This window comes from Lampetra fluviatilis, chromosome 23 (assembly GCF_964198595.1).
Source record: "Lampetra fluviatilis chromosome 23, kcLamFluv1.1, whole genome shotgun sequence".
Classification (NCBI taxonomy): domain Eukaryota; kingdom Metazoa; phylum Chordata; class Hyperoartia; order Petromyzontiformes; family Petromyzontidae; genus Lampetra; species Lampetra fluviatilis.
Window position 1 is genome coordinate 5,572,189 of NC_136297.1, and position 21,616 is coordinate 5,593,804.

Here is a 21,616-nt window from a genome sequence, read left to right on the forward strand (position 1 = left end):
CGAGAGAGTGGGGGCGGTACAAGAGAAACAAATACCGGATCCGGAAGTCGCGTGCTGTGCGAGAGAGTGGGGGCGGTACAAGAGAAACAAATACCGGATCCGGAAGTCGCGTGCTGTGCGAGAGAGTGGGGGCGGTACAAGAGAAACAAATACCGGATCCGGAAGTCGCGTGCTGTGCGAGAGAGTGGGGGCGGTACAAGAGAAACAAGTACCGGATCCGGAAGTCGCGTGCTGTGCGAGAGAGTGGGGGCGGTACAAGAGAAACAAATACCGGATCCGGAAGTCGCGTGCTGTACGAGAGAGTGGGGGCGGTGCAAGAGATCGACAGACCGGATTCGGAAATGACGTCGCAGAGAAGGGGGGGGGGTTTAAAAACCGGAAACACGTGTAAGTGGGTGTGAGTAACCGGATGTAGGAAGCATGTGGGTGGAGGTGGGCACGGCGATCTGGAAACTCCCACGCTGATCGAGGATATTGATCTTGAGGGGTTGGTGGGTTGCTGAACCACGCCGTGTGGGAAAGAAAATTCTCAACCGTATCAGCCGGAACTGGAAAATATTCTCCCCGCCCCGATGTCGCTGTGGTGGGGGGGGGATGTTCAAAAGCCACCGGGAAATATTTCACTTAAAAATAATCGACCGCTGTTTAGTCCTCCCCACGCCGTGAGGGATGTATGGCCATACTCACGCTGGTCAAAGCTGGTTGGTGAATAGGGGAGTACGGATTTTTTTTTCTAGATTTGAAGCTTTCGTGACTGCAAGGATTCATACTCTTAGTTCTTTCGGTAAAATCACGTAGGTAAAAAAATGAAATAAAAATTAATAAAAATAAAACAATAAAAATCACTACGTTTCGGAGGCAACACAAGTCTCCGTCATCAGGTAGGAGGGACCGTCACAGCCAGATTTGCTGCAAATCGTTATTTTTATTGTTTTATTTTTATTAATTTCATTTTTTTACCTACGTGACTTTACCGAAAAAACTAAGAGTATAGTACAGATTTTGTTGGAATACCCTCTCGTGGCCACACCTATCTTTTGCGCATAGCGGCCCCCCTATCCAGAATCAGAATATTCATATTGGAGGAATCCGATGAGCTGTAAATATATTTTCGTGAAATACCTTGCTTAAGCTGCCGATATATTTTTTTTACTTAAACCACAACACCTACAAACGTAACAACAGAAAACTGAAACCCGCATCAATGATATGTATACATATTCCTAGGTTTTTTCGGTAAAGTCACGTAGGTAAAAAATTAAAATTAATAAAAATAAAATAAAAATCCCTGCAGTCACAAAAGCTTCAAATCTAGAATTAAATATATTCCCACAGCTTTTTGTTGATCCACTGCTTGATTACTTCACCTGATCAATGCACGTCGGTGAAACACCCAGGACCGATCTCAATTTCACGCCACTGATGTTGGCCGTGTGACCAGGAATCGAAATGAAGTGGCCGGGTTCGAAGCACAGCCACCAAACCGAAGCTCATTTGCCGTTCGAAAACAACATCGATTATTACCCGCGCAATCCGATAAGTACTGCCACGCGTGTGTGCCTTGATGAATCGCGAGTACAATCGATGGATCGTGAGCACGTGTTGGACGCTCACTTGCTGTGGCGAGGACGTGTCTGCAGAGGGCAGTGCAGTACAGCAAATAGGCGTCTGATCCAGTACTGGTACAACTGGAATGAGGCGTGTGAATCAGAGGTCGCAAACGGGTTTTGATTCCTTACGGTACCTGTACCCGGCCGCACCAGGGTCGCAAATGGGTACCCTACCCGAAATGAGTGACAAACGGTTACTCACCAGTGACTCACGGCCTACCCGTACCCGGCCGCACCAGGGTCGCAAACGGCTACCCGTACCCTACCCGATACCCGGGTAGCCGGGTATCGGGTAGGGTACGGGTATCGGGTACCCGGTTGCGACCTCTGGTGTGAATTCGACTGCGTCTGAAGACGTTATACAAACACGAGTTTTCACGAGTAGCCCGCACTGCACTATAAACACGGCCACATTGAGTTCGATGCGGTGGCGAGATGTTCACTACCTCGCCTGGTAGACACGAGTTCGTGGGTTAGAACCACGACCCTGACGATACCGGTATATTTGGAGTTTGCGTGTCTCTCTCTGTTTTCCCCGTGGTCGCGCGGATTTTTTTCTCCGGGTCGTCTGAGTTTTCCCTCCGCATTATAGAATCGTCCACATTCTTGTGCCGAGGGGACCAGTTTAACAACAACAAAAACTCTGTTCTATTTCCAGAAAGTGGTGAGCGTGTGCTATTTTTAATCGGCCACAAGAAGAGAGAAGGAAGATGACGATGGTGACGATTGATGGTTGATGCTGTTGGACTGGAAATGTACATCTCTGTCCTGTGGATGTTACATAAATAAAACTGTCAAAACATGTTCTTGCATGCAAATGATTCGAGAAGCATAGGGACATTTTGAAATTGTAAAAAAAAAAATTGCCAGTTTGACCTTTTTTGCATACTAACACTTTTAAGTTTAATAGCAGCATACTTTCCAAACGCAAGTCAATGCAAAGTTCATGTTCACGACTAACCAAAGCGTCGTTGCCAACGTGCAGGTAGTGTGCGTTCCATATTTGTGACGTTACTCCACGCGTGCGCATTGCGTGAGCCCGGATAGCTCAGTCGGTAGAGCATCAGACTTTTAATCTGAGGGTCCAGGGTTCAAGTCCCTGTTCGGGCGGTACTTTTATTATTTTTAAAAATATGTTTTATATACATATAAGGAGCGGTGGCGCAGTGGTTAGCGCATGACGCTATAAACACGGCGAACCTGAGTTCGATTTCTGGCCACGGTAAACATCAGTGGTGGGTAATATACTAATCCTGTATCTAGACCACATTGCACAGTTCAATCTTGATTTGAAGCTTTCGTGACTGCAGGAATCCATACTCTTTGGTTATTTCGGTAAAGTCACGAAGGTAACCAAATAAAAATAAATCACGACGTTTCGATCGCCATAGAAGCAACCGTCTTCAGGTGGGAGTGAAGACGGTTGCTTGTATGGCGATCGTGATCAATTTAATTTTTTTCTATTTTTTCAACATACGTGACTTTACCGAAAGAATCAAAGAGCATGGCGAGTGATGCTCGTGAGATTGACGAGTGGCTGCGTGAGACACTGGATCGTGATGCTCGTGACATTGGCTGATATTCTCCGTGCAGCCAGGAATCAACATCAGCTCCGCCGGGTTTACAGCGCGGTGCGCTCACCACAGCGCAGCGGCTTCTAAACACAATAACAAAGAAAACAACAATAAAATAAAAATACAACAATAAAAAATATTAATAATAAAGGTTTTTGGGTCAGATCGAGTTATTTATAAATGTGTCGTAACCCTCCACCACCCGACACGGCAAAACAGTAAAAAAATGTGTCACGTTTTTCAAAGGACAAAATTATTCACTTCTTTAGCCCACCGGGGTGCCCGATGAAGATGATTGTAATTATCAGCGAAACGTCGTACTACTCAAATTTTAAAATGCTGTTGATTCTCTCTTCAACACAGCGGTGGGCTAAATAAGTGAATTATTTTGTCCTTTGAAAAACGTGAATTATTTTGTCCTTTGAAAAACGTGACACATTTTGTACTGTTTGGCCGTGTCGGGTGGTGGAGGGTAACGACACATTTATAAATAACGCGATCTGACCCAAAAACCTGTATTATGAATAATATTGGTCGCGAAAGCCTACGTGTTAAATAAAAAATATATAAAAATAGAAGCGCCCGAACAGTGACTTGAACCCTGGACCCTCAGATTAAAAGTCTGATGCTCTACCGACTGAGCTATCCGGGCCCATGCGTTCACAGGGGCAACACAAACCAAACAACGAACAACGCCCCCCCCCACCCCTGAGTCGACACGCAAACTCGATATGTTGATCGCGAGCAGCTACCAAGCCCAAAACGGCACGTGAGGAAGTGATGGCCAGCAACCACACCCGGCCGCCTTTGTCTCCCCAGTTCCGCGAATGTTTACACACAGCGCCAGGCACTCGTTTAAGGCTGAGTCGACCCAGGTGGGAGGTTCATTCAGGACCGGTTTAGATATTCGTCAGTGATGTTGGCCGTGAGTGCAAATCTCAGATACCTAATCATGCACTTAATTTGTAGACTTTAACAGACTGGCAAAGTGCCGTTAGCGGGCACCTTGTGAAAGTCGGCGCTGCACGCGATGGGGGTGAAGTGGCCAGTGCCACCTTTGTCTCCCCAATCCTGATATTTACACAACGCTCCAAGCACTTATTTAAGGCTGAGTCGACCGAGAGAAGGTCCAGGATCGGTTCAGATATTCGTCACTGATGTTGGCCATGATGGGCTAGTGGCTGGGTGAGATTGACTAGTGGCTAGGTGAGACTGGACCGTGATGCTCGTGATTTTGGCTATAAGTCATGTGCGTGAGAAGTGATTATCACGGTTGGCTTAAAACAAAAATGCTGTATGTCAAAGTAGAGATGATCACGCCCGTGAAATGCGTGAGATGTGGCCACGTTCACACCGCTAGTCTCGGCGTGAGAGGCGAGTGGTCCCTCCTCTGGGTCGATGAGGGGAACGGTGGTGACATTTGAGGTCTGGTGAAGATCCAGTTGAGAAGATAACAATGTTTGGCTTGAAATGTCGCCTGGAATTAACAAATAAAAACACCCCACGGACGGTTTTTAATCCCGGGTCGATAAATTGAGTACCATTTTGTGGAAATGCAACAGTACTGTAGGTAAAAAAATTGTTATACTTGTCCTCGTCATGGGACTGTGGAATTTCCACCAAACATACACTTTGAGAGCAACTGAGACACCGTGGCTGGACCGAAGCAGCCGATCATTTCTCTGTATAAATCAATCACGTACTATTTTTGAGAAGCCAAGTGTCGTTGTGACCTTTAGCGATGCTGGTTCATGCCATACGAATGAGGAATTGCCACCACTCGCTCGATCCTCCAAAAAATACACACAAAGTACCCGCTTGTGCAGACATACGGTACATGTGTGTATTGCACATCCGCCTTTGTCTCCCGAGTACTGATGCTTTATACACACCGCGTCGGGTGATTTCTTTTTAAATCCTTTATATTAAGTTCGCTTGCTTGCTTGCTTGCGCGCTTACGACCGTGCAAATCTTTCGGTCGTTTTTTAACCCACTTCCCGTGATCCAATCGAGCTGACATTTTCCACACAGACTCGTTGTGCGTGACAATTAATTTTCGTGAAAAAACATTTTCCGAAATTTTACACTGTTTAGGGAAAACATTTTAAATATTTATTTACCAATTGCTTATTGCTGGCAGATAATCATCTGACCCATAGGTGGCAGCCATCTCAAGCCAGAGGACGAGAGGACTCTAGCCGCCCGTTTCAAAAACCAATGTGGACTGGGTTGTGGCCCATTGAACACGCATATAAAGGATTTATAGTGAAAAACTTTGTTTTTACGGGTTATACTTGTTGAAGGTTGAGTCACCCCAGCGGAGAACCAGGACAGGTTCAGATACAGGGCAGGGACATTTCTCACCACTGATATTCACCGTGCAGCCAGGAATCAACATTAGCTCCGCCGGGTTTACAGCACAGTACGCTCACCACATCACAGCGACTTCTTACAACAATAAATAAAAAACACAAGCGCCCGAACAGGGACTTGAACCCTGGACCCTCAGATTAAAAGTCTGATGCTCTACCGACTGAGCTATCCGGGCCCATGCGTTCACAGGGGCAACACAAACCGAACAACGAACAACGCCCCCCCCCACCCCTGAGTCGACACGCGAACTTGACATGTTGATCGCGAGCAGCGACCAAGACCAAAACGGCACGTGAGGAAGTTATGGCCAGCAACCACACCCGGCCGCCTTTGTCTCCCCAGTTCCGCGAATGTTTACACGCAGCGCCAGGCACTCATTTAAGGCTGAGCCGACCCAGGTGGGAGGTTCATTCAGGACCGGTTCAGATATTCGTCAGTGATGTTGGCCGTGAGTGCAAATCTGACACGCCGAATCATGCACTTAATTTATAGCATTTAACAGACTGGCAAAGTGCCGTTAGCGGGCACCTTGGGAAAGCCGGCGCTGCACGCGATGGGGGTGAAGTGGCCAGTGCCACCTTTGTCTCCCCAATCCTGATATTTACACAACGCTCCAAGCACTCATTTGAGGCTGAGTCGACCGAGGGAAGGTCCAGGATCGGTTCAGATATTCGTCACTGATGTTGGCCATGATGGGCTAGTGGCTGGGTGAGATTGACTAGTGGCTAGGTGAGACTGGATCGTGATGCTCGTGATGTTGGCTATATGTCATGTGCGTGAGAAGTGATTATCACGGTTGGCTTTAAATAAAAATGCTGTATATCAAAGTAGAGATGATCACGCCCGTGAAATGCGTGAGATGTGGCCACGTTCACACCGCGAGTCTCGGCGTGAGAGGCGAGTGGTCCCTCCTCTGGGTCAATGAGGGGGACGGTGGTGACATTTGAGGTCTGCTGAAGATCCAGTTGAGAAGGTAACAATGTTTGGCTTGAAATGTCGACTGGAATAAACAAATAAAAACACCCCACGGACGGTTTTTAATCCCGGGTCGATAAATTGAGTACCATTTTGTGGAAATGCAACAGTACTGTAGGTAAAAACATTTTTATACTTGTCCTCGTCATGGGAATGTGGAATTTCCACCAAGAAGACACTTTGAGAGCAAGTGAGACACTGTGGCTGACCAGAAGCAGCCCATCATTTCTCATTGTCGATAAATCAAGGACTCTTTTTGAGAAGCCAACTGTAGTTGTGCCCTAAAGCGATGCTGGTTCCTGCCATACGAATGAGGAATTTCCACCACTCGCTCGATCCTGCAAATCTACACGTAAAGTACCCGCTTGTGCAGACATACGAAACATGTGTGCATTGCACATCCTCCTTTGTCTCCCGAGTACTGATGCTCTATACACACCGCGTCGGGTGATTTTTTTTTTAATCCTTCATATTAAGTTCACTTGCTTGCTTGGTTACGCGCTTACGACCGTGCAAATCTTTCGGTCGTTTTTTAACCCACTTCCCGTGATCCAATCGAGCTGACATTTTGCACACAGACTCGTTGTGCGTGACAATTTATTTTAGTGAAAATTTCTTTCCAAAATTTAACACTTTTTAGGAAAAAATAAATTATATTTAATTACCAATTGCTTAATGGTGGCAGGTAATCATCTGACCCATAGGTGGCAGCCATCTCAAGCCAGATGACGAGAGGACTCTAGCCGCCCGTTTCAAAGACCAATGTGGGCTGGGTTGTGGCCCATTGAACACGCATATAAAGGATTCATAGTGAAAAACTTTGTTTTTACGGGAAATTTCTCACCACTGATATTCACCGTGCAGCCAGGAATCAACATCAGTTCTAAATTTGAAGCTTTCGTGACTGCAAGGATTCATACTCTCAGTGTTTTACGTGACTTTACCGAGAAAACCTAAGAGTATGAATCTAAATCAGGTTCGCCGGGTTTACAGCGTAGTGCGCTCACCACAGCGCAGCAGCTTCTTACAACAATAAATAAAAAACACAAGCGCCCGAACAGGGACTTGAACCCTGGACCCTCAGATTAAAAGTCTGATGCTCTACCGACTGAGCTATCCGGGCCCATGCGTTCACAGGGGCAACACAAACCGAACAACGAACAACGTCCCCCCCCCCCCCACCCCTGAGTCGACACGCAAACTCGACATGTTGATCGCGAGCACTGACCAAGGCCACAACGGCACGTGAGGAAGTGATGGCCAGCAACCACACCCGGCCGCCTTTGTCTCCCCAGTTCCGCGAATGTTTACACACAGCGCCAGGCACTCGTTTAAGGCTGAGCCGACCCAGGTGGGAGGTTCATTCAGGACCGGTTCAGATATTCGTCAGTGATGTTAGCCGTGAGTGCAAATCTCACACACCTAATCATGCCCTTAATTTATAGCCTTTAACAGACTGGCAAAGTGCCGTTAGCGGGCACCTTATGAAAGCCAGCGCAGCACGTGATGGGGGTGAAGTGGCCAGTGCCACCTTTGTCTCCCCAATGCTGATATTTACACAACGCTCCAAGCACTTATTTAAGGCTGAGTCGACTGAGAGAAGGTCAGGATAGATTTTAGATATTCGTCACTGATGTTGGCCATGATGGGCTTGTGTTTGGGTGAGATTGGCTAGTGGCTGCGTAAGACTGGATCGTGATGCTCGTGATATTGGCTGTAAGTTATGTGCGTGAGAAGTGATTATCACGTTTGGCTTAAAACAAAAATGATGTATATAAAAGTAGAGATGATCACGCCCGTGAAATGCGTGAGATGTGGCCACGTTCACACCGCGAGTCTCGGCGTGAGAGGCGAGTGGTCCCTCCTCTGGGTCGATGACGGGAACGGTGGTGACATTTGAGGTCTGGTGAAGATCCAGTGGAGAAGGTAACAATGTTTGGCTTGAAATGTCGCCTGGAATTAACAAATAAAAACACCCCACGGACGGTTTTTAATCCCGGGTCGATAAATTGAGTACCATTTTGTGAAAATGCAACAGTACTGTAGATAAAAAAAATTGTTATACTTGTCCTCGTCATGGGAATGTGGAATTTCCATCAAGCAGACACTTCCACAACAACTGAGACACTGTGGCTGGACCGATGCAGCCCATCATTTCTCAGTGTCGATAAATCAAGTACTATTTTTGAGAAGCCAAGTGTAGTTGTGCCCTTTAGCGATGCTGGTTCCTGCCATACTAATGAGGAATATCCACCACTCGCTCGATCCTGCAAATCTACATATAAAGTACCCGCTTGTGCAGACATACGGTACATGTGTGTATTGCACATCCGCCTTTGTCTCCCGAGTACTGATGCTTTATACACACCGCGTCGGGTGATTTTTTTTTTTAAGGTTGAGTCACCCCAGCGGAGAACCAGGACAGGTTCAGATACAGGGCAGGGACATTTCTCACCACTGATATTCACCGTTCAGCCAGAAATCAACATCTGCTCCGCCGGGTTTACAGCGCAGTACGCTCACCTCAGCGCAGCGGCTTCTTACAACAATAAATAATCAGTATAACCAGTAAAAACAAAGTTTTTCACTATAAATCCTTTATATGCGTGGCGGCTAGAGTCCTCTCGTCCTCTGGCTTGAGATGGCTGCCACCTATGGGTCAGATGATTGCATTGCACCATTAAGCAATTGGTAATTAAACATAATATTTTTGTTCTAAAAAGTGTAACATTTTGGAAAAAAAATTTCACGAACATTAATTGTCACGCACAACGAGTCTGTTTGGAAAATGTCAGCTCGATTGGATCACGGGAAGTGGGTTAAAAAACGACCGAAAGATTTGCACGGTCCTAAGCAAGCAAGCGAACTTAATATTAAGGATTTAAAAAACACAAGCGCCCGAACAGGGACGTGAACCCTGGACCCTCAGATTAAAAGTCTGATGCTCTACCGACTGAGCTATCCGGGCCCATGCGTTCACTGGGGCAACACAAACCGAACAACGAACAACGCCCCCCCCCCACTACCCCTGAGTCGACACGCAAACTCGACATGTTGATCGCGGGCACCTACCAAGGCCTAAACGACACGTCAGGAAGTTATGGCCAGCAACCACACCCGGCCGCCTTTGTCTCCCTAGTTCCGCGAATGTTTACACGCAGCGCCAGACACTCGTTTAAGGCTGAGCCGACCCAGGTGGGAGGTTCATTCAGGACCGGTTCAGATATTCGTCACTGATGTTGGCAGTGAGTGCAAATCTCAGATACCTAATCATGCACTTAATTTATAGACTTTAACAGACTGGCAAAGTGCCGTTAGCGGGCACCTTATGAAAGCCGGCGCAGCACGCGATGGGGGTGAAGTGGCCAGTGCCACGCACAGCCACCTTTGTCTCCCCAATGCTGATATTTACACAACGCTCCAAACACTCATTTCAGGCTGAGTCGACCGAGGGAAGGTCCAGGATCGATTCAGATATTCGTCACTGATGTTGGCCATGATGGGCTCGTGGCTGTGTGAGACTGGATCGTGATGCTCGTGATTTTGGCTATAAGTCACGTGCGTGAGAAGTGATTTTCACGGTTGGCTTAAAACAAAATTGCTGTATGTCAAAGTAGAGATGATCACGCCCGTGAAATGCGTGAGATGTGGCCACGTTCACACCGCGCGTCTCGGCGTGAGAGGCGAGTGGTACCTCCTCTGGGTCGATAAGGGGAACGGTGGTGACATTTGAGGTCTGCTGAAGATCCAGTTGAGAAGGTAACAATGTTTGGCTTGAAATGTCGACTGGAATTAACAAATAAAAACACCCCACGGACGGTTTTTAATCCCGGGTCGATAAATTGAGTACCATTTTGTGGAAATGCAACAGTACTGTAGGTAAAAAAATTTTATACTTGTCCTCCTCATGGGAATGTGGAATTTCCACCAAGAAGACACTTTGAGAGCAAGTGAGACACTGTGGCTGACCAGAAGCAGCCCATCATTTCTCATTGTCGATAAATCAAGGACTCTTTTTGAGAAGCCAACTGTAGTTGTGCCCTAAAGCGATGCTGGTTCCTGCCATACGAATGAGGAATTTCCACCACTCGCTCGATCCTGCAAATCTACACGTAAAGTACCCGCTTGTGCAGACATACGGAACATGTGTGCATTGCACATCCTCCTTTGTCTCCCGAGTACTGATGCTCTATACACACCGCGTCGGGTGATTTTTTTTTTAATCCTTTATATTAAGTTCACTTGCTTGCTTGCTTGCGCGCTTACGACCGTGCAAATCTTTCGGTCGTTTTTTAACCCACTTCCCGTGATCCAATCGAGCTGACATTTTGCACACAGACTCGTAGTGCGTGACAATTTATTTTAGTGAATTTTTTTTCCCAAAATTTAACACTTTTAGGAAAAAATAAATTATATTTAATTACCAATTGCTTAATGGTGGCAGGTAATCATCTGACCCATAGGTGGCAGCCATCTCAAGCCAGATGACGAGAGGACTCTAGCCGCCCGTTTCAAAGACCAATGTGGGCTGGGTTGTGGCCCATTGAACACGCATATAAAGGATTCATAGTGAAAAACTTTGTTTTTACGGGAAATTTATCACCACTGATATTCACCGTGCAGCCAGGAATCAACATCAGTTCTAAATTTGAAGCTTTCGTGACTGCAAGGATTCATACTCTCAGTGTTTTTCGTGACTTTACCGAGAAAACCTAGGCGTATGAATCAAAATCAGCTCCGCCGGGTTTACAGCGCAGTGCGCTCACCACAGCGCAGCAGCTTCTTACAACAATAAAAAAAAACACAAGCGCCCGAACAGGGACTTGAACCCTGGACCCTCAGATTAAAAGTCTGATGCTCTACCGACTGAGCTATCCGGGCCCATGCGTTCACAGGGGCAACACAAACCGAACAACGAACAACGTCCCTCCCCCACCCCTGAGTCGACACGCAAACTCGACATGTTGATCGCGAGCACTGACCAAGGCCACAACGGCACGTGAGGAAGTGATGACCAGCAACCACACCCGGCCGCCTTTGTCTCCCCAGTTCCGCGAATGTTTACACACAGCGCCAGGCACTCGTTTAAGGCTGAGCCGACCCAGGTGGGAGGTTCATTCAGGACCGGTTCAGATATTCGTCAGTGATGTTAGCCGTGAGTGCAAATCTCACACACCTAATCATGCCCTTAATTTATAGCCTTTAACAGACTGGCAAAGTGCCGTTACCGGCCACCTTGTGAAAGCCAGCGTAGCACGCGATGGGGGTGAAGTGGCCAGTGCCACGCACAGCCTCCTTTGTCTCCCCAATCCTGATATTTACACAACGCTCCAAACACTGATTTAAGGCTGAGTCGACCGAGGGAAGGTCCAGGATCGGTTCAGATATTCGTCAGTGATGTTGGCCATGATGGGCTAGTGGCTAGGTGAGATTGGATCGTGATGCTCGTGATATTGGCTATAAGTCACGTGCGTGAGAAGTAAATTTCACGGTTGGCTTAGAAAAAAATGCTGTATGTCAAAGTAGAGATGATTACGCCTGTGAAATGCGTGAGATGTGGCCACGTTCACACCGCGCGTCTCGGCGTGAGAGGCGAGTGGTCCCTCCTCTGGGTCGATGAGGGTAACGGTGGTGACATTTGAGGTCTGGTGAAGATCCAGTGGAGAAGGTAACAATGTTTGGCTTGAAATGTCGCCTGGAATTAACAAATAAAAACACCCCACGGACGGTTTTTAATCCCGGGTCGATAAATTGAGTACCATTTTGTGGTAATGCAACAGTACTGTAGATAAAAAAATTGTTATACTTGTCCTCGTCATGGGAATGTGGAATTTCCACCAAGCAGACACTTCCAGAACAACTGAGACACTCTGGCTGACCCGAAGCAGCCCATCATTTCTCAGTGTCGATAGATCAAGTACTATTTATGAGAAGCCAACTGTAGTTGTGCCCTTTGGCGATGCTGGTTCCTGCCATACGAATTTGGAATTTCCACCACTCGCTCGATCCTCCAAAAAAATACACATAAAGTACCCGCTTGTGCAGACATACGGTAAATGTGTGTATTGCACATCATCCTTTGTCTCCCGAGTACTGATGCTTTATACACACCGCGTCGGGTGATTTTTTTTTGAAGGTTGACTCACCCCAGCGGAGAACCAGGACAGGTTCAGATACAGGGCAGGGACATTTCTCACCACTGATATTCACCGTTCGGCCAGGAATCAATATCAGCTCCGCCGGGTTTACAGCGCAGTACGCTCACCACAGCGCAGCGGCTTCTTGCAACAATAAACAATAAGTATAACCAGTAAAAACAAAGTTTTTCACTATAAATCCTTTATAAGCGTGGCGGCTAGAGTCCTCTCGTCCTCTGGCTTGAGATGGCTGCCACCTATGGGTCAGATGATTGCATTGCACCATTAAGCAATTGGTAATTAAATATAATATTTTTGTCCTAAAAAGTGTAACATTTTGGAAAAAAATTTCACGAACATTAATTGTCACGCACAACGAGTCTGTGTGGAAAATGTCAGCTCGATTGGATCACGGGAAGTGGGTTAAAAAAACGACCGAAAGATTTGCATGGTCCTAAGCAAGCAAGCGAACTTAATATAAAGGATTTAAAAAACACAAGCGCCCGAACAGGGACTTGAACCCTGGACCCTCAGATTAAAAGTCTGATGCTCTACCGACTGAGCTATCCGGGCCCATGCGTGCACTGGGGCAACACAAACCGAACAACGAACAACGCCCCCCCCCGCTATCCCTGAGTCGACACGCAAACTCGACATGTTGATCGCGAGCACCGACCAAGGCCTAAACGACACGTCATGAAGTTATGGCCAGCAACCACACCCGGCCGCCTTTGTCTCCCTAGTTCCGCGAATGTTTACACGCAGCGCCAGACACTCGTTTAAGGCTGAGCCGACCCAGGTGGGAGGTTCATTCAGGACCGGTTCAGATATTCGTCACTGATGTTGGCAGTGAGTGCAAATCTCAGATACCTAATCATGCCCTTAATTTATAGCCTTTAACAGACTGGCAAAGTGCCGTTAGCGGGCACCTTATGAAAGCCGGCGCAGCACGCGATGGGGGTGAAGTGGCCAGTGCCACCTTTGTCTCCCCAATCCTGATATTTACACAACGCTCCAAGCACTCATTTAAGGCTGAGTTGACCGAGGGAAGGTCCAGGATCGGTTCAGATATTCGTCAGTGATGTTGGCCATGATGGGCTTGTGGCTGGGTGAGATTGGCAAGTGCTGCGTAAGACTGGATCGTGATGCTCGTGATATTGGCTGTAAGTAATGTGCGTGAGAAGTGATTGTCACGGTTGGCTTAAAACAAAAATGCTGTATGTCAAAGTAGAGATGATCACGCCCGTGAAATGCGTGAGATGTGGCCACGTTCACACCGCGCGTCTCGGCGTGAGAGGCGAGTGGTCCCTCCTCTGGGTCGATGAGGGTAACGGTGGTGACATTTGAGGTCTGGTGAAGATCCAGTGGAGAAGGTAACAATGTTTGGTGGGAAATGTCGCCTGGAATTAACAAATAAAAACACCCCACGGACGGTTTTTAATCCCGGGTCGATAAATTGAGTACCATTTTGTGGTAATGCAACAGTACTGTAGATAACAAAATTGTTATACTTGTCCTCGTCATGGGAATGTGGAATTTCCACCAAACAGACACTTCCAGAACAACTGAGACACTGTGGCTGACCCGAAGCAGCCCATCATTTCTCAGTGTCGATAAATCAAGTACTATTTTTGAGAAGCCAACTGTAGTTGTGCCCTTTAGCGATGCTGGTTCCTGCCATACGAATGAGGAATTTCCTCCACTTGCTCGATCCTGCAAATCTACACATAAAGTACCCGCTTGTGCAGACATACGGTACATGTGTATATTGCACATCCTCCTTTGTCTCCCGAGTACTGATGCTTTATACACACCGCGTCGGGTGATTTTTTTTATGAAGGTTGACTCACCCCAGCGGAGAACCAGGACAGGTTTAGATACAGGGCAGGGACATTCCTCACCACTGATATTCACCGTGCAGCCAGGAATCAACATCAGCTCCGCCGGGTTTACAGCGTAGTGCGCGCACCACATCACAGCGGCTTCTTACAACAACAAATAAAAAAAACACAAGCGCCCGAACAGGGACTTGAACCCTGGACCCTCAGATTAAAAGTCTGATGCTCTACCGACTGAGCTATCCGGGCCCATGCGTTCACAGGGGCAACACAAACCGAACAACGAACAACGTCCCCCCCCCCCACCCCTGAGTTGACACGCAAACTCGACATGTTGATCGCGAGCACCGACCAAGCCCAAAACGGCACGTGAGGAAGTGATGGCCAGCAACCACACCCGGCCGCCTTTGTCTCCCCAGTTCCGCGAATGTTTACACGCAGCGCCAGGCACTCGTTCAAGGCTGAGCCGACCCAGGTGAGAGGTTCATTCAGGACCGGTTCATATATTCGTCACTGATGTTGGCCGTGAGTGCAAATCTCAGATACCTAATCATGCACTTAATTTACAGCCTTTAACAGACTGGCAAAGTGCCGTTAGCGGGCACCTTGTGAAAGCCGGCGCTGCACGCGATGGAGGTGAAGTGGCCAGTGCCACCTTTGTCTCCCGAATCCTGATATTTACACAACGCTCCAAGCACTTATTTAAGGCTGAGTCGACCGAGAGAAGGTCCAGGATAGATTTAGATATTCGTCACTGATGTTGGCCATGATGGGCTTGTGGTTGGGTGAGATTGGCTAGTGGCTGCGTAAGACTGGATCGTGATGCTCGTGATATTGGCTGTAAGTTATGTGCGTGAGAAGTGATTATCACGTTTGGCTTAAAACAAAAATGATGTATATAAAAGTAGAGATGATCACGCCCGTGAAATGCGTGAGATGTGGCCACGTTCACACCGCGAGTCTCGGCGTGAGAGGCGAGTGGTCCCTCCTCTGGGTCGATGACGGGAACGGTGGTGACATTTGAGGTCTGGTGAAGATCCAGTGGAGAAGGTAACAATGTTTGGCTTGAAACGTCGCCTGGAATTAACAAATAAAAACACCCCACGGACGGTTTTTAATCCCGGGTCGATAAATTGAGTACCATTTTGTGAAAATGCAACAGTACTGTAGATAAAAAAAATTGTTATACTTGTCCTCGTCATGGGAATGTGGAATTTCCACCAAGCAGACACTTCCACAACAACTGAGACACTGTGGCTGGACCGAAGCAGCCCATCATTTCTCAGTGTCGATAAATCAAGTACTATTTTTGAGAAGCCAAGTGTAGTTGTGCCCTTTAGCGATGATGGTTCCTGCCATACGAATGAGGAATATCCACCACTCGCTCGATCCTGCAAATCTACATATAAAGTACCCGTTTGTGCAGACATACGGTACATGTATGTATTGCACATCCGCCTTTGTCTCCCGAGTACTGATGCTTTATACACACCGCGTCCGGTGATTTTTTTTTTTTAAGGTTGAGTCACCCCAGCGGAGAACCAGGACAGGTTCAGATACAGGGCAGGGACATTTCTCACCACTGATATTCACCGTTCGGCCAGGAATCAATATCAGCTCAGCCGGGTTTACAGCTCATTGCGCTCACCACAGCGCAGCGGCTTCTTGCAACAATAAATAACAAGTATAACCAGTAAAAACAAAGTTTTTCACTATAAACCCTTTATATGCGTGGCGGCTAGAGTCCTCTCGTCCTCTGGCTTGAGATAGCTGCCACCTATGGGTCAGATGATTGCATTGCACCATTAAGCAATTGGTAATTAAATATAATATTTTTGTCCTAAAAAGTGTAAAATTTTGGAAAAAAATGTTCACGAACATTAATTGTCACGCACAACGAGTCTGTGTGCAAAATGTCAGCTCGATTGGATCACGGGAAGTGGGTTAAAAAAACGACCGAAAGATTTGCACGGTCCTAAGCAAGCAAGCGAACTTAATATAAAGGATTTAAAAAGCACAAGCGCCCGAACAGGGACTTGAACCCTGGACCCTCAGATTAAAAGTCTGATGCTCTACCGACTGAGCTATCCGGGCCCATGCGTTCACTGGGGCAACACAAACCGAACAACGAACAACGCCCCCCCCACTACCCCTGAGTCGACACGCAAACTCGACATGTTGATCGCGAGCACCGACCAAGGCCTAAACGACACGTCATGAAGTTATGGCCAGCAACCACACCCGGCCGCCTTTGTCTCCCTAGTTCCGCGAATGTTTACACGCAGCGCCAGACACTCGTTTAAGGCTGAGCCGACCCAGGTGGGAGGTTCATTCAGGACCGGTTCAGATATTCGTCACTGATGTTGGCAGTGAGTGCAAATCTCAGATACCTAATCATGCCCTTAATTTATAGCCTTTAACAGACTGGCAAAGTGCCGTTAGCGGGCACCTTATGAAAGCCGGCGCAGCACGCGATGGGGGTGAAGTGGCCAGTGCCACGCACAGCCACCTTTGTCTCCCCAATGCTGATATTTACACAACGCTCCAAACACTCATTTCAGGCTGAGTCGACCGAGGGAAGGTCCAGGATCGATTCAGATATTCGTCACTGATGTTGGCCATGATGTGCTCGTGGCTGTGTGAGACTGGATCGTGATGCTCGTGATTTTGGCTATAAGTCACGTGCGTGAGAAGTGATTTTCACGGTTGGCTTAAAACAAAATTGCTGTATGTCAAAGTAGAGATGATCACGCCCGTGAAATGCGTGAGATGTGGCCACGTTCACACCGCGCGTCTCGGCGTGAGAGGCGAGTGGTACCTCCTCTGGGTCGATGAGGGGAACGGTGGTGACATTTGAGGTCTGCTGAAGATCCAGTTGAGAAGGTAACAATGTTTGGCTTGAAATGTCGACTGGAATTAACAAATAAAAACACCCCACGGACGGTTTTTAATCCCGGGTCGATAAATTGAGTACCATTTTGTGGAAATGCAACAGTACTGTAGGTAAAAAAAATTTATACTTGTCCTCCTCATGGGAATGTGGAATTTCCACCAAGAAGACACTTTGAGAGCAAGTGAGACACTGTGGCTGACCAGAAGCAGCCCATCATTTCTCATTGTCGATAAATCAAGGACTCTTTTTGAGAAGCCAACTGTAGTTGTGCCCTAAAGCGATGCTGGTTCCTGCCATACGAATGAGGAATTTCCACCACTCGCTCGATCCTGCAAATCTACACGTAAAGTACCCGCTTGTGCAGACATACGGAACATGTGTGCATTGCACATCCTCCTTTGTCTCCCGAGTACTGATGCTCTATACACACCGCGTCGGGTGATTTTTTTTTTAAATCCTTCATATTAAGTTCACTTGCTTGCTTGCTTGCGCGCTTACGACCGTGCAAATCTTTCGGTCGTTTTTTAACCCACTTCCCGTGATCCAATCGAGCTGACATTTTGCACACAGACTCGTTGTGCGTGACAATTTATTTTAGTGAATTTTTTTTCTCCAAAATTTAACACTTTTAGGAAAAAATAAATTATATTTAATTACCAATTGCTTAATGGTGGCAGGTAATCATCTGACCCATAGGTGGCAGCCATCTCAAGCCAGATGACGAGAGGACTCTAGCCGCCCGTTTCAAAGACCAATGTGGGCTGGGTTGTGGCCCATTGAACACGCATAAAAAGGATTCATAGTGAAAAACTTTGTTTTTACGGGAAATTTATCACCACTGATATTCACCGTGCAGCCAGGAATCAACAACAGTTCTAAATTTGAAGCTTTCGTGACTGCAAGGATTCATACTCTCAGTGTTTTTCGTGACTTTACCGAGAAAACCTAGGAGTATGAATCAAAATCAGCTCCGCCGGGTTTACAGCGCAGTGCGCTCACCACAGCGCAGCAGCTTCTTACAACAATAAATAAAAAACACAAGCGCCCGAACAGGGACTTGAACCCTGGACCCTCAGATTAAAAGTCTGATGCTCTACCGACTGAGCTATCCGGGCCCATGCGTTCACAGGGGCAACACAAACCGAACGACGAACAACGCCCCCCCCCCACTACCCCTGAGTCGACACGCAAACTCGACATGTTGATCGCGAGCACCGACCAAGGCCAAAACGACACGTCAGGAAGTTATGGCCAGTAACCACACCCGGCCGCCTTTGTCTCCCCAGTTCCGCGAATATTTACACGCAGCGCCAGGCACTCGTTTAAGGCTGAGCCGACCCAGGTGGGAGGTTCATTCAGGACCGGTTCAGATATTCGTCAATGATGTTGGCCGTGAGTGCAAATCTCAGATATCTAATCATGCACTTAATTTATAGCCTTTAATAGACTGGCAAAGTGCCGTTAGCGGGCACCTTGTGAAAGCCGGCGCTGCACGCGATGGAGGTGAAGTGGCCAGTGCCACCTTTGTCTCCCCAATCCTGATATTTACACAACGCTCCAAGCACTCATTTAAGGCTGAGTTGACCGAGGGAAGGTCCAGGATCGGTTCAGATATTCGTCAGTGATGTTGGCCATGATGGGCTTGTGGCTGGGTGAGATTGGCAAGTGCTGCGTAAGACTGGATCGTGATGCTCGTGATATTGGCTGTAAGTCATGTGCGTGAGAAGTGATTGTCACGGTTGGCTTAAAACAAAAATGCTGTATGTCAAAGTAGAGATGATTACGCCCGTGAAATGCGTGAGATGTGGCCACGTTCACACCGCGCGTCTCGGCGTGAGAGGCGAGTGGTCCCTCCTCTGGGTCGATGAGGGTAACGGTGGTGACATTTGAGGTCTGGTGAAGATCCAGTGGAGAAGGTAACAATGTTTGGTGGGAAATGTCGCCTGGAATTAACAAATAAAAACACCCCACGTACGGTTTTTAATCCCGGGTCGATAAATTGAGTACCATTTTGTGGTAATGCAACAGTACTGTAGATAACAAAATTGTTATACTTGTCCTCGTCATGGGAATGTGGAATTTCCACCAAACAGACACTTCCAGAACAACTGAGACACTGTGGCTGACCCGAAGCAGCCCATCATTTCTCAGTGTCGATAAATCAAGTACTATTTTTGAGAAGCCAACTGTAGTTGTGCCCTTTAGCGATGCTGGTTCCTGCCATACGAATGAGGAATTTCCTCCACTTGCTCGATCCTGCAAATCTACACATAAAGTACCCGCTTGTGCAGACATACGGTACATGTGTGTATTGCACATCCGCCTTTGTCTCCCGAGTACTGATGCTTTATACACACCGCGTCGGGTGATTTTTTTTTTTAAGGTTGAGTCACCCCAGCGGAGAACCAGGACAGGTTCAGATACAGGGCAGGGACATTCCTCACCACTGATATTCACCGTGCAGCCAGGAATCAACATCAGCACCGCCGGGTTTACAGCGTAGTGCGCTCACCACATCACAGCGCTTCTTACAACAATAAATAAAAAAACACAAGCGCCCGAACAGGGACTTGAACCCTGGACCCTCAGATTAAAAGTCTGATGCTCTACCGACTGAGCTATCCGGGCCCATGCGTTCACAGGGGCAACACAAACCGAACAACGAACAACGTCCACCCCCCCCTCCCATGAGTCGACACGCAAACTCGACATGTTGATCGCGAGCACCGACCAAGACCAAAACGGCACGTGAGAAAGTTATGGCCAGCAACCACACCCGGCCGCCTTTGTCTCCCCAGTTCCGCGAATGTTTACACGCAGCGCCAGGCACTCGTTTTAAGGCTGAGCCGACCCAGGTGGGAGGTTCATTCAGGACCGGTTCAGATATTCGTCATTGATGTTTGCCGTGAGTGCAAATCTCTTATACCTAATCATGCACTTAATTTATAGACTTTAACAGACTGGCAAAGTGCCGTTAGCGGGCACCTTATGAAAGCCGGCGCAGCACGCGATGGGGGTGAAGTGGCCAGTGCCACGCACAGCCACCTTTGTCTCCCCAATGCTTCGTGCGGAGTGACAGACCAGGTAGCTTCCACACAGCGTTACGCAACCGATGAAAAGATAATGCCGCTCGACTGATTCGGAGTGAGACCTCTGCTGTTAAACCGGAGAAGGACATGAGCACACTGCCCAGGTATGGGAAACTCTCCACTCTCTCCACAACTGCCCTTGTGGGGGTGGAGTGTCCGATGGTACACAATATCCAGGCAGGTGCTTAGTTTTGGTGGGGCTGATGGTAAGTCGCCATCTCTTAGTGGCTATTTAAGGCTTCACGAACTACGTGTTCGAAATAGATGCTAAATAATGTGGGAGCCAGAGGACATCCCTGTTGCACCCCAAAATGTTGAGGGAATGGCTCTGACTCCCGGCCACGTAGTTTTACCCGGGCCCGCTTACCATCATGATGGTCCTTAATGATCATGAGCAGAATTTCAGGGACTCCGAAAGCACAAAGAACAACCCAGAGCCCAGGCCTACTGATGGTATCATAGACCTTGACCAGGTCAATAAAGCAGAGATGTAGGTCTTGTTGGAATTCTTTACACCTCTGCTATAGCAGACGGACAGCAAATATGGCATCTGTGCAGGACCGCCCTTTCCTGAAACCGCATTGGGGCTCCACAAGCCTCTCCTAAGTGTGCCTAGCAAGGCGATGTTGAATAATATAATCCTTGCCAGTACCTTACCCGGCACACTGAGGAATGAGATGCCCCTGTAGTTGTTACAGTCTGTGCGGTGCCCTTTCTTAAAGAGGGGGACCACCAGGGCATCCTTGCAATCCTGTGGAACCCGTCCAGTGGTCCAGACTGTTGTTATGATGTCATGTAGGGCAGTCTGTGCACAAACGCCACCCTCCCCCAGCATTTGGCTTGGGAGATCATCTCTGCCCGGTGCCTTTCCTGGTCTCAGGCTCTGGATCGCCTTCAGTACTTCCTCAACAGATGGCACCTCAGCCAGCCACTCACAGGGGGTGACTTCTTCCAATATTTGAGGCACCGCAGCCTCGGCATGGTCATCCCCACTTTGTCCCACGTTGTCTTCCAGGATTGAGGGATTTCCCCTCCCCCAGGACCTCACAGAAATGCTCAGCAAATCTGAAAACCTGTTCCTGGGGGTCGGAGATTGGATCACCGTTCCTTCCCCTAATGATGTTAAT

The 21,616-nt window shown here is 47.8% G+C and overlaps 11 non-coding genes across 11 annotated transcripts; 1 reads left to right on the plus strand and 10 right to left on the minus strand.

The window, feature by feature from the left end:
* The first annotated feature begins 2,647 nt into the window (after nt 1-2,647).
* Nucleotides 2,648-2,720, plus strand: TRNAK-UUU (transfer RNA lysine (anticodon UUU)). The gene has a single exon. It is a non-coding gene; the product is annotated as a tRNA-Lys (tRNA).
* Nucleotides 2,721-3,763: 1,043 nt separating this feature from the next.
* On the minus strand, nt 3,764-3,836 carry TRNAK-UUU (transfer RNA lysine (anticodon UUU)). The gene has a single exon. It is a non-coding gene; the product is annotated as a tRNA-Lys (tRNA).
* Nucleotides 3,837-5,659: 1,823 nt separating this feature from the next.
* TRNAK-UUU (transfer RNA lysine (anticodon UUU)) lies at nt 5,660-5,732 on the minus strand. Its single transcript has one exon. It is a non-coding gene; the product is annotated as a tRNA-Lys (tRNA).
* A 1,850-nt stretch (nt 5,733-7,582) lies between these two features.
* Nucleotides 7,583-7,655, minus strand: TRNAK-UUU (transfer RNA lysine (anticodon UUU)). The gene has a single exon. It is a non-coding gene; the product is annotated as a tRNA-Lys (tRNA).
* A 1,772-nt stretch (nt 7,656-9,427) lies between these two features.
* TRNAK-UUU (transfer RNA lysine (anticodon UUU)) lies at nt 9,428-9,500 on the minus strand. Its single transcript has one exon. It is a non-coding gene; the product is annotated as a tRNA-Lys (tRNA).
* Nucleotides 9,501-11,340: 1,840 nt separating this feature from the next.
* TRNAK-UUU (transfer RNA lysine (anticodon UUU)) lies at nt 11,341-11,413 on the minus strand. Its single transcript has one exon. It is a non-coding gene; the product is annotated as a tRNA-Lys (tRNA).
* Nucleotides 11,414-13,169: 1,756 nt separating this feature from the next.
* TRNAK-UUU (transfer RNA lysine (anticodon UUU)) lies at nt 13,170-13,242 on the minus strand. Its single transcript has one exon. It is a non-coding gene; the product is annotated as a tRNA-Lys (tRNA).
* A 1,441-nt stretch (nt 13,243-14,683) lies between these two features.
* On the minus strand, nt 14,684-14,756 carry TRNAK-UUU (transfer RNA lysine (anticodon UUU)). Its single transcript has one exon. It is a non-coding gene; the product is annotated as a tRNA-Lys (tRNA).
* A 1,772-nt stretch (nt 14,757-16,528) lies between these two features.
* Nucleotides 16,529-16,601, minus strand: TRNAK-UUU (transfer RNA lysine (anticodon UUU)). The gene has a single exon. It is a non-coding gene; the product is annotated as a tRNA-Lys (tRNA).
* Nucleotides 16,602-18,442: 1,841 nt separating this feature from the next.
* TRNAK-UUU (transfer RNA lysine (anticodon UUU)) lies at nt 18,443-18,515 on the minus strand. The gene has a single exon. It is a non-coding gene; the product is annotated as a tRNA-Lys (tRNA).
* Nucleotides 18,516-19,955: 1,440 nt separating this feature from the next.
* TRNAK-UUU (transfer RNA lysine (anticodon UUU)) lies at nt 19,956-20,028 on the minus strand. The gene has a single exon. It is a non-coding gene; the product is annotated as a tRNA-Lys (tRNA).
* Between the last annotated feature and the right edge of the window lie 1,588 nt (nt 20,029-21,616).